We start from the raw sequence: 7,614 nt of genomic DNA on the forward strand, positions 1-7,614 counted from the left end.
CCGGCTGTCGGTGCCGGTGGCGCAGGCATGGTGGCAGCCGCCGTGGTCGCCGGTGGAGGCGCCGCCTCATCATCAGCAGCAGCAGCAACCGCCGGCTCCGTGAAGGATGCTGTAAAAGTCGCACTCACGGCCGGCGGCGACGTCATCTCAGCTGGAACAGTCTGCTCAGAGGGAGCAACTGAACCAGCGGAAGCAGGCGCAGGGGCCTGGGTCGACGCCTCAGGTAGGCTGACCGGGCCTACCGTCATTGGCGGAGAAATACTTGCTCCAGCTCCACCCTGGAATGCGTCAACATCCACGCCTGCGTAAAGGAAAAAGTGTTAGATAAATTTTTGAAATGATAAATCTACGAAGATAGAAATGAAGTTTGTACTTACGGGTTTTCTTGAGCTTGAACGTACGGACGGGCGGGGACGAACCCGATGGAGCCGGCCTCTTGATGCCAGTCACTGTCGTTGGTTCTCCGGAGGTAACAGTTGTTGCCTCCGGAACAGTGGTCTCCTCAACGACGGGGTTCCCCGCCACCTCTCCACTATCTGACTCGGAGTCAGATAGGACAACCGGATCGGCTGTGGAGGCCACCTTTTCCTTGCCCTTCCCGACGGCAGCCTTTTTCTTCCGCACCAACGGAGGACCTTCTGCGGATTCCTCAGAAGAAGAAATGTCAAGAATTCCAGCAGCAGGCACAGCATTGAGGGGTTGAGGGTAGAAGATAGGCTTACCTGGCCGTCGGTGGCTCAGGATCTCTTGGCCCGGCGGATAGACCTCCACAAACCGACCCGCAGTTTGTTCTAGGATGGGCAACTCGTTCTCGTCCAGAGCACGAGTGCCCATCCGTGCGGGACCACCATCCTCCCGCGGGTGCAGAAGCGACTGAAGGTCGTTCCCCTCTGAAATAAACAGGAAAGTTAGAAAAATTCAAAGTCAACAAAAAGAAACGAAACATACCGTAAGGGACAGAGTTCGAACCGTATTCGAGGACGATCGGAACCTTCTGCGCATTCGCCGCCTTCCACACCCGGCTCATCCCCACCATCACCATCCCGGACTCCGGAAACCGGAAAACCGGAGATTGGACCCGGGATATCTTCGAGAACCATTCCGCCTCCTCGTAGTTGGAGGCGTGAAGGCTCGGAAGTGCTTGGCCATTTTTGAACTTCATGGCAATGGGGATAGCGCGGGCGGATATGAAGAAGAACTCTCTTCTCCACGAGCGAAGACTCCGCTCGGTGGTGCAAATCTTTAAACCCTTGATCCGGGTTGTCAACGTATACCACCCCTGGATGCACCTCCAAGTGTAGAAGGTCATCAGGCGGTCGACGTAGGGCTCAATGCCCAGTATCCGGCACACCCACTCAAAGTGCCGGACCTTGGCAATGGCCATGGGGTGCACCTCTGTCAGGTGCACACCGTGCCTCTCCAGGACACGGTACACAAACTTTGTCAACGGGAACCTAAGGTTCCCGTAGACAAAGAATGCAGCATAAACCCCGATCTTGCCACTAGGGGCATCGTACACAGTATGGTGGGGTTCAGGGAACTCAGGCTCGAGGGACTCGAGCATGAACTTCCTGACGATATACTGGTACAGATCGACAGGAAGAGAACACTGGCACTCGCCAGCAGTCCTCTGATCGTCGGCATCATGAGAAGACATTGCAGAAGGAAGAAGAAAGTGATTTCAAGGGAATGCTTGACTGAATAGAGAAGTATTCGCCGGAAATCACTAAAGATGAAGAGAAATTATGAAAGTGTGAATTGGAAAGGAACCTCCACCCCCTTTATATAGTAATCGCAATTAATGCGGTGAAATTAATGCGGAAGAGAGAGAAATCAAAGGTGCAATGAAACTATGACACGTGGCAAAGAACAGGCTGGCAACAGCTGTTGAAAGGACGTGTGCCAGTAATTTCGCGGCCACGCGCCCGAAAAAACGTGCCCACGCGCCTAAAAAAGTGACTGGAATGACCATGTGCTGTCACGTCACCATAACTTCCTGCACGACCTGACACAGTCAGAAGAAACCGTCGCACGACGTTTCAGAGGTTTGGACTGTTCTTATCTTTCCACCAACCTTTCGAATTTCAAAAAATTCAAAAAGATTCAAAAAAGTAAGCGGGAAAATACCCCTTACCTTGGCAAACAAGTAACCGTTAGACGGGTGCGGGTACAGTGTTAAGGCAAAACCCTTCACATGCCTAGCACCCGCAGGGAATTGAAGCCAAAAAATAACTTGGCACACAAGTAACCATAAGCCAGGTGCGGGTACAGTGTTAAGGTGAAACCCTTCACATACCTAGCACCCGCAGGGAATTGGAACCAAGAATACCTTGGAAGTAAAGAAACCATAAGACGAGCGCGGGTAAGTGTAAAGGCAAAACCCTTCACATACCTAGCGCCTCGCAGAGAATTGAAACCAAGAAGGATCTTCTAAGCAATGCTTGCGGTTAGAAGGGTAACATCCCCGCGTAACGGGAACGTCGAGAATTATATTGTTTAAAACTCCGTGATGGAATTGGTGGTCTTAGCATAATTGATCACTATGTTGAAAATCACCAAAACCCCATGGAGAATATATACAAGTGAGACTCAACGCTCCTGGCTGGCGAGAAGGTTACATACCTACCCGCATCATACCCAAAGATCAAGCAAAAAATCGGGAATTTTTGCAAGTGACATTAGGAAACCCGCGGGAAGAATCCCCACGGAGAACCTTAAAACTAAAAAACCCTTTTCAAAAACCCTTGCTTAAAGTCCAAAAGTTCACCTCACTTTATTAAACATTCATGAGAAGAACATTGGACTGGGGGGACTTGAAGAGGTAGGTCCCAGCAGAGCCTAGTTGGTCCCGCAAGACTCACCTTGAACAGGGACGTCTGCGCAAAGGCCATCTGCTCCCGCAGGACCCACCATACTCAAAAGAACCTTACGCGCAGTATGCAAGCTGTACACGCAGGGAAAGCCTCCCAATGGTGAAGTACCCCGCCTGTTCCCGCAGTTGCGGATACAAGCCATCAGGGAAGGCTACCCGCAGAGAGCAAGGCTACACGCACAAGGCACTAGCCAATTCAGTTGTCACCTGAAGGAATGAGTAAAGCCGGGATCAATCCCGCACAGAGGCGGGAGGGGAAATACTCCCGCTCAAATAAGCTAGCCTGTATACTGAAGGATCTTTTACTGTACCTGACGGGGTATGGGCGAAAGATCTGATCAGAAATACGGCGGCTCATTGACAGTATGGCGAGCAGCATGCTCCTGTACTATTACTATTAGCCGCTGCCTACTCACCAACCCTTACTGTGGGACGTGCGCAGCTTACAGTTGGTGGAATAGTGTTACTGTTGGCCGTAACCTATTCACCAACCAGCATGGCCTGCGTATAGTCCACAGTTGGTGGGACGTGCATAACCTACAGTTGGTGGAATAGCGCAGCCGACTTTGTTACTGTTGGCCGTAACCTATCCACCAACCAGTATGGCCTGTGCATAGTCCACTGTTGGTTGAACAGGAATACTATTCAGCCGGCCATACCTTCTAGAAAACCTACCTTCGGCTATAAATACTCCAACATCTTGGAAGGGTAAGATCATCTGATACCTGCTATCTAATTATCTAGCAATCTCTTAATATACACTTATATTCAGAGCAATCTAGTCTGATTCTCACGCCGGAGGGTGGTCACAAGGAGGAACCCCCCCCTTCTCAGTGACGAGCTTACGGTGTCTGTTTTGCAGGTTCCCTGAAGAACATCCTTCTTTGCTGGACCTCATCTTCGTGGGAAACATTACTTAACCCTAAGATTATCTATAATCTGGGTCGGGTCACTTAGTGTTTCTTCAGTAGCGGTGAATGATTGTCTGCGACAAAAGAAACCATTACTATTGTTGGCTTCATTTGATAAAATAAAAGCAAGAAGATCTATTGCTATGGTCGCTTTATATGATCAATTAATCACCTAAATGGCATAATCAGATGCTAAAAATAAAAAAAATGATGAAGAATCATTACGGTGCCTTAAAAAAAAAAGCAATGTTTATTGCTCCTATAATCAACACAAGTGTCAACTGATGTTTAATTGAACCAAAACAAAATGTAGTTGAAGTATATAAAGTTTGGTTACTTCAAACACAATCTCAATTCACAAGCCTGCAAATACCCTATCAAAATTGAAGTTTGACAAGTGTGAAAAAGTCAAAATCATATATTTATTTCATTAAACTCCAAAATCAGTTAACATATACAAAATTGTACCAAAAAAGATAACGGAGTTTGCAAACTGAAATCATTATCATAGCTAGATCAGTATAAGATTACCCGTGAACAATCATGATTCTGATTAAAGCCGCGAGATTAAGATCGGTCAGATGATTCCGATTAGTTCTTTCAAAATATTAAGATTTTTAATCTGAGAGAGGTATATGGGTTAGATATTTAATAAGGAAGAACACCGCCTACCAATATTTAGGGTTAGAGAAGAGAAAGTGATGATGACAGAGAGGAAGGGGGAATATATAGATGGGCTTGAAATTGGAATTAGGGTTTGGGTTTAGAAAAGGGTCTGCGTGTTCTTTTTAGGTTCTAAGGTGGTTGAGTATATATATATATATATATATATATATATATAGTAGGGTTTAAATAAGAATTAATAGTTTTGTAAGAATAGTAAGAACCAGTAAATGAATGACAAGTGGCATAGTTCTTAACTTAAACTAAAGGATATTTAGGTAAATTTGTATATCCATTAAATTTGTTTAAAATATCAAAATAACCGTATAATTCCTATAATTAAGCATATCACAATGATTCTTGTTTCCAAAAAATCAAAAACATCGTTTATTCAATAGGCACTTCCTCTGTTACTATATTTTCTTCTTTTATATATTAATTATTGTCGACTGTTTTTTAATATTCATTTAACTCTCTTTACAGACTATTCAATCATATATATTTGTTTATTAATTTCGGATGTTTCTTATACAACACACATACTTGTTTTCATGCCACTACTGAATCAACTAATTAATTCAATCAATTAATTAATTAATTAAATATTTTTCTTATAATTGCTGGATAATGATGGTTTAGAGGAACAATGTTGAATTTCATGGGCTCAATTGAAAATTCATAATCATTGCACCCAACGTTTAAAGAAAAACGGTTAGCTTTTATTGAAATTGAATGTACAAAATTACCCCTAATAAACTACATGAGAAAGGCAAAGTTAAGACATGATATGGTTATTTTGTAACTTCTAATCTCATCCATTAGATGTGTTGATCTAATGGTTAAGATTTATTCTTATCATTCTTAGAAAACAATGTATTCTTATCATAACTCACCCCTATATATATATATATATATAAAAGAGTTCAAATAAAAAGAAGTTGTTTCCTAAGAATGTTAAGAACCAATAAAATTTTGACATTTGGCATTAAAAACTATGGTGAAAGAATAATTCTAGGAAACTATGTCGGTTATAATGATGCAAGAATAATTCTAGGAAACTATGACGGTTTTTGGTAATTTTAAATCTCAACCATTGATTGATATGATCCAATGACTATGATTTATTCTTAGTCTTCCTAGGAAACTACTTATTTTTAGGATAACCCTCCCATATATATATATATATATATAGAAAAATGTTCAAATAAGAATAAGAAGTTTCATAAGAATGATAAAAACCAACAAAATTTTGACATTTGGCATTACAAATGATAGTGAAAGAACAATTCTAGGAAACTATGTCGGTTATTGGTAATTTTAAATCAAAACCATTGATTAACATGATTCAATGGCTGTTATTTGTAGTTTTTTTTTCATTGCCCTTATATGTTAATATTGTTAAAAAAACAAAAACAAAAACGACCCTTGTTGGTAACCACGTGGGTATAGTGTATATGTGCAATAGTGTGTATTGCATATATGCAAGAGCGTTGTATCGTATAGAATACAACACTATTGCATATATTTGATATACACTATTGTATATATGCAATATAAGACTAATGCACACATCGAAAACACACAAGTATGTATGTTTAATACAACACTAATGCACATGTGCAGTACATCGATTTTTTCATATATTTTGCATATAATATAACAATACTGCACATATTTAATACACCAGTATTAAATATATATGCAATTAAACACTATTGAACATAAATATACACACTATTTCACATGTGTAATACAACAGTATTGCACAATAATATACTGTGCACTACATTAACTTTTTTTATTGTGTTGAAAAATAACAGAATATAAGAAGAATGAAAGAAACAAATATTTGAATGTTTTTTTATTTTTAATTAAAAATAATACTTTAGGAGTTTTTTAATTTTCTGATGAGTTTTTTTTCTTGATTCTATATATATATATATATATATATATATATATATAATATATATATATATATTATATATATATATATATATATATATATATATATATATATATATATAATGGAGGATTATCCTAAAAATAAGTAGTTTTCTAGAAAGGACTAGGAATAAATCATACCCGTTGGATCATGTCAATCAATGGTTGAGATTTAAAATTACCAAAAACAGTCATAGTTTCCTAGAATTACTCTTTCACCATTATAACCGACATAGTTTCCTATAATTGTTCTTTTACCATAGGTTGTAATGCCACATGTCAAAAGTTTATTGGTTCTTAGCATTCCTAGGAAACTCCTTATTTTTATTTGAACCATTATATATATATATATATATAGAAAAATGATTAAGAAGAACTTCTCTTTATAGAGAGAACTAAAGAACTAATAATTAAGTATTTTTAATTTAATTAAAAATGTTTTTTAATTTCATCCTTCTTATATGTTGTTATTCTTTACCACAAAAAATATAAAATTTAAAAAAAATTCGTTGTAATGCATATACGCAATACATCGACTTTTTCTTAATGCATATGTGCACTAGTGTGTATTTTATATGTGAAATAGTGTTGATTAGTATATATGCAATTATTTGTATTTTATATGTGCAATAGTGTTATATTATATAAAAAAAAATCGATATAGTGCATATGTGCATTATTGTTGTATTACATATATGCGATAGTGTATATTGCATACAATTATTAGTGTTGTATTTGCATATATTCAATAGTGTGTATTGTAAAATGCAATTTTGTTGTATTATATGCAATAGTCATTAGCGCGCATATGCACTACCAAAAGTTTAAGGTTTTTTTTTTTTTTAGTAACAATATCTTATTAGAAGGAGGAAACAAAAAAATCACCAAATATTTTTTTTAAAATAGTTAAAAATAATTCTCTAGTTCTCTCTTTTAGAGGAGTTCCCTCTATATCTCACCCCTATATATATACTAGACGGGTGCCCGCGCGATGCAGCGCGAAACACTGACATTGATAATCACGTAGATTTATAGGTGCTTGTTGTTTTGTTTGTAACCGTGAAACCATTTATTGTTATAAGTAGATTCAATATCGAAGTACAACGAAAACAGGAACCTAACCATTGTTAATGGTTTGGTTTGTTGGTTTCAATTTTTTAACGGTCTAGTTTCAATTTTCGGTGACAAAAAACCGTTGGCTTGACTCATAGTTTAACCATCAAAATC

Source organism: Bidens hawaiensis, unplaced genomic scaffold (assembly GCF_021521415.1).
Source record: "Bidens hawaiensis isolate Kalapana, Puna unplaced genomic scaffold, B.hawaiensis_p1.1 tig00026014_1, whole genome shotgun sequence".
Taxonomy (NCBI): domain Eukaryota; kingdom Viridiplantae; phylum Streptophyta; class Magnoliopsida; order Asterales; family Asteraceae; genus Bidens; species Bidens hawaiensis.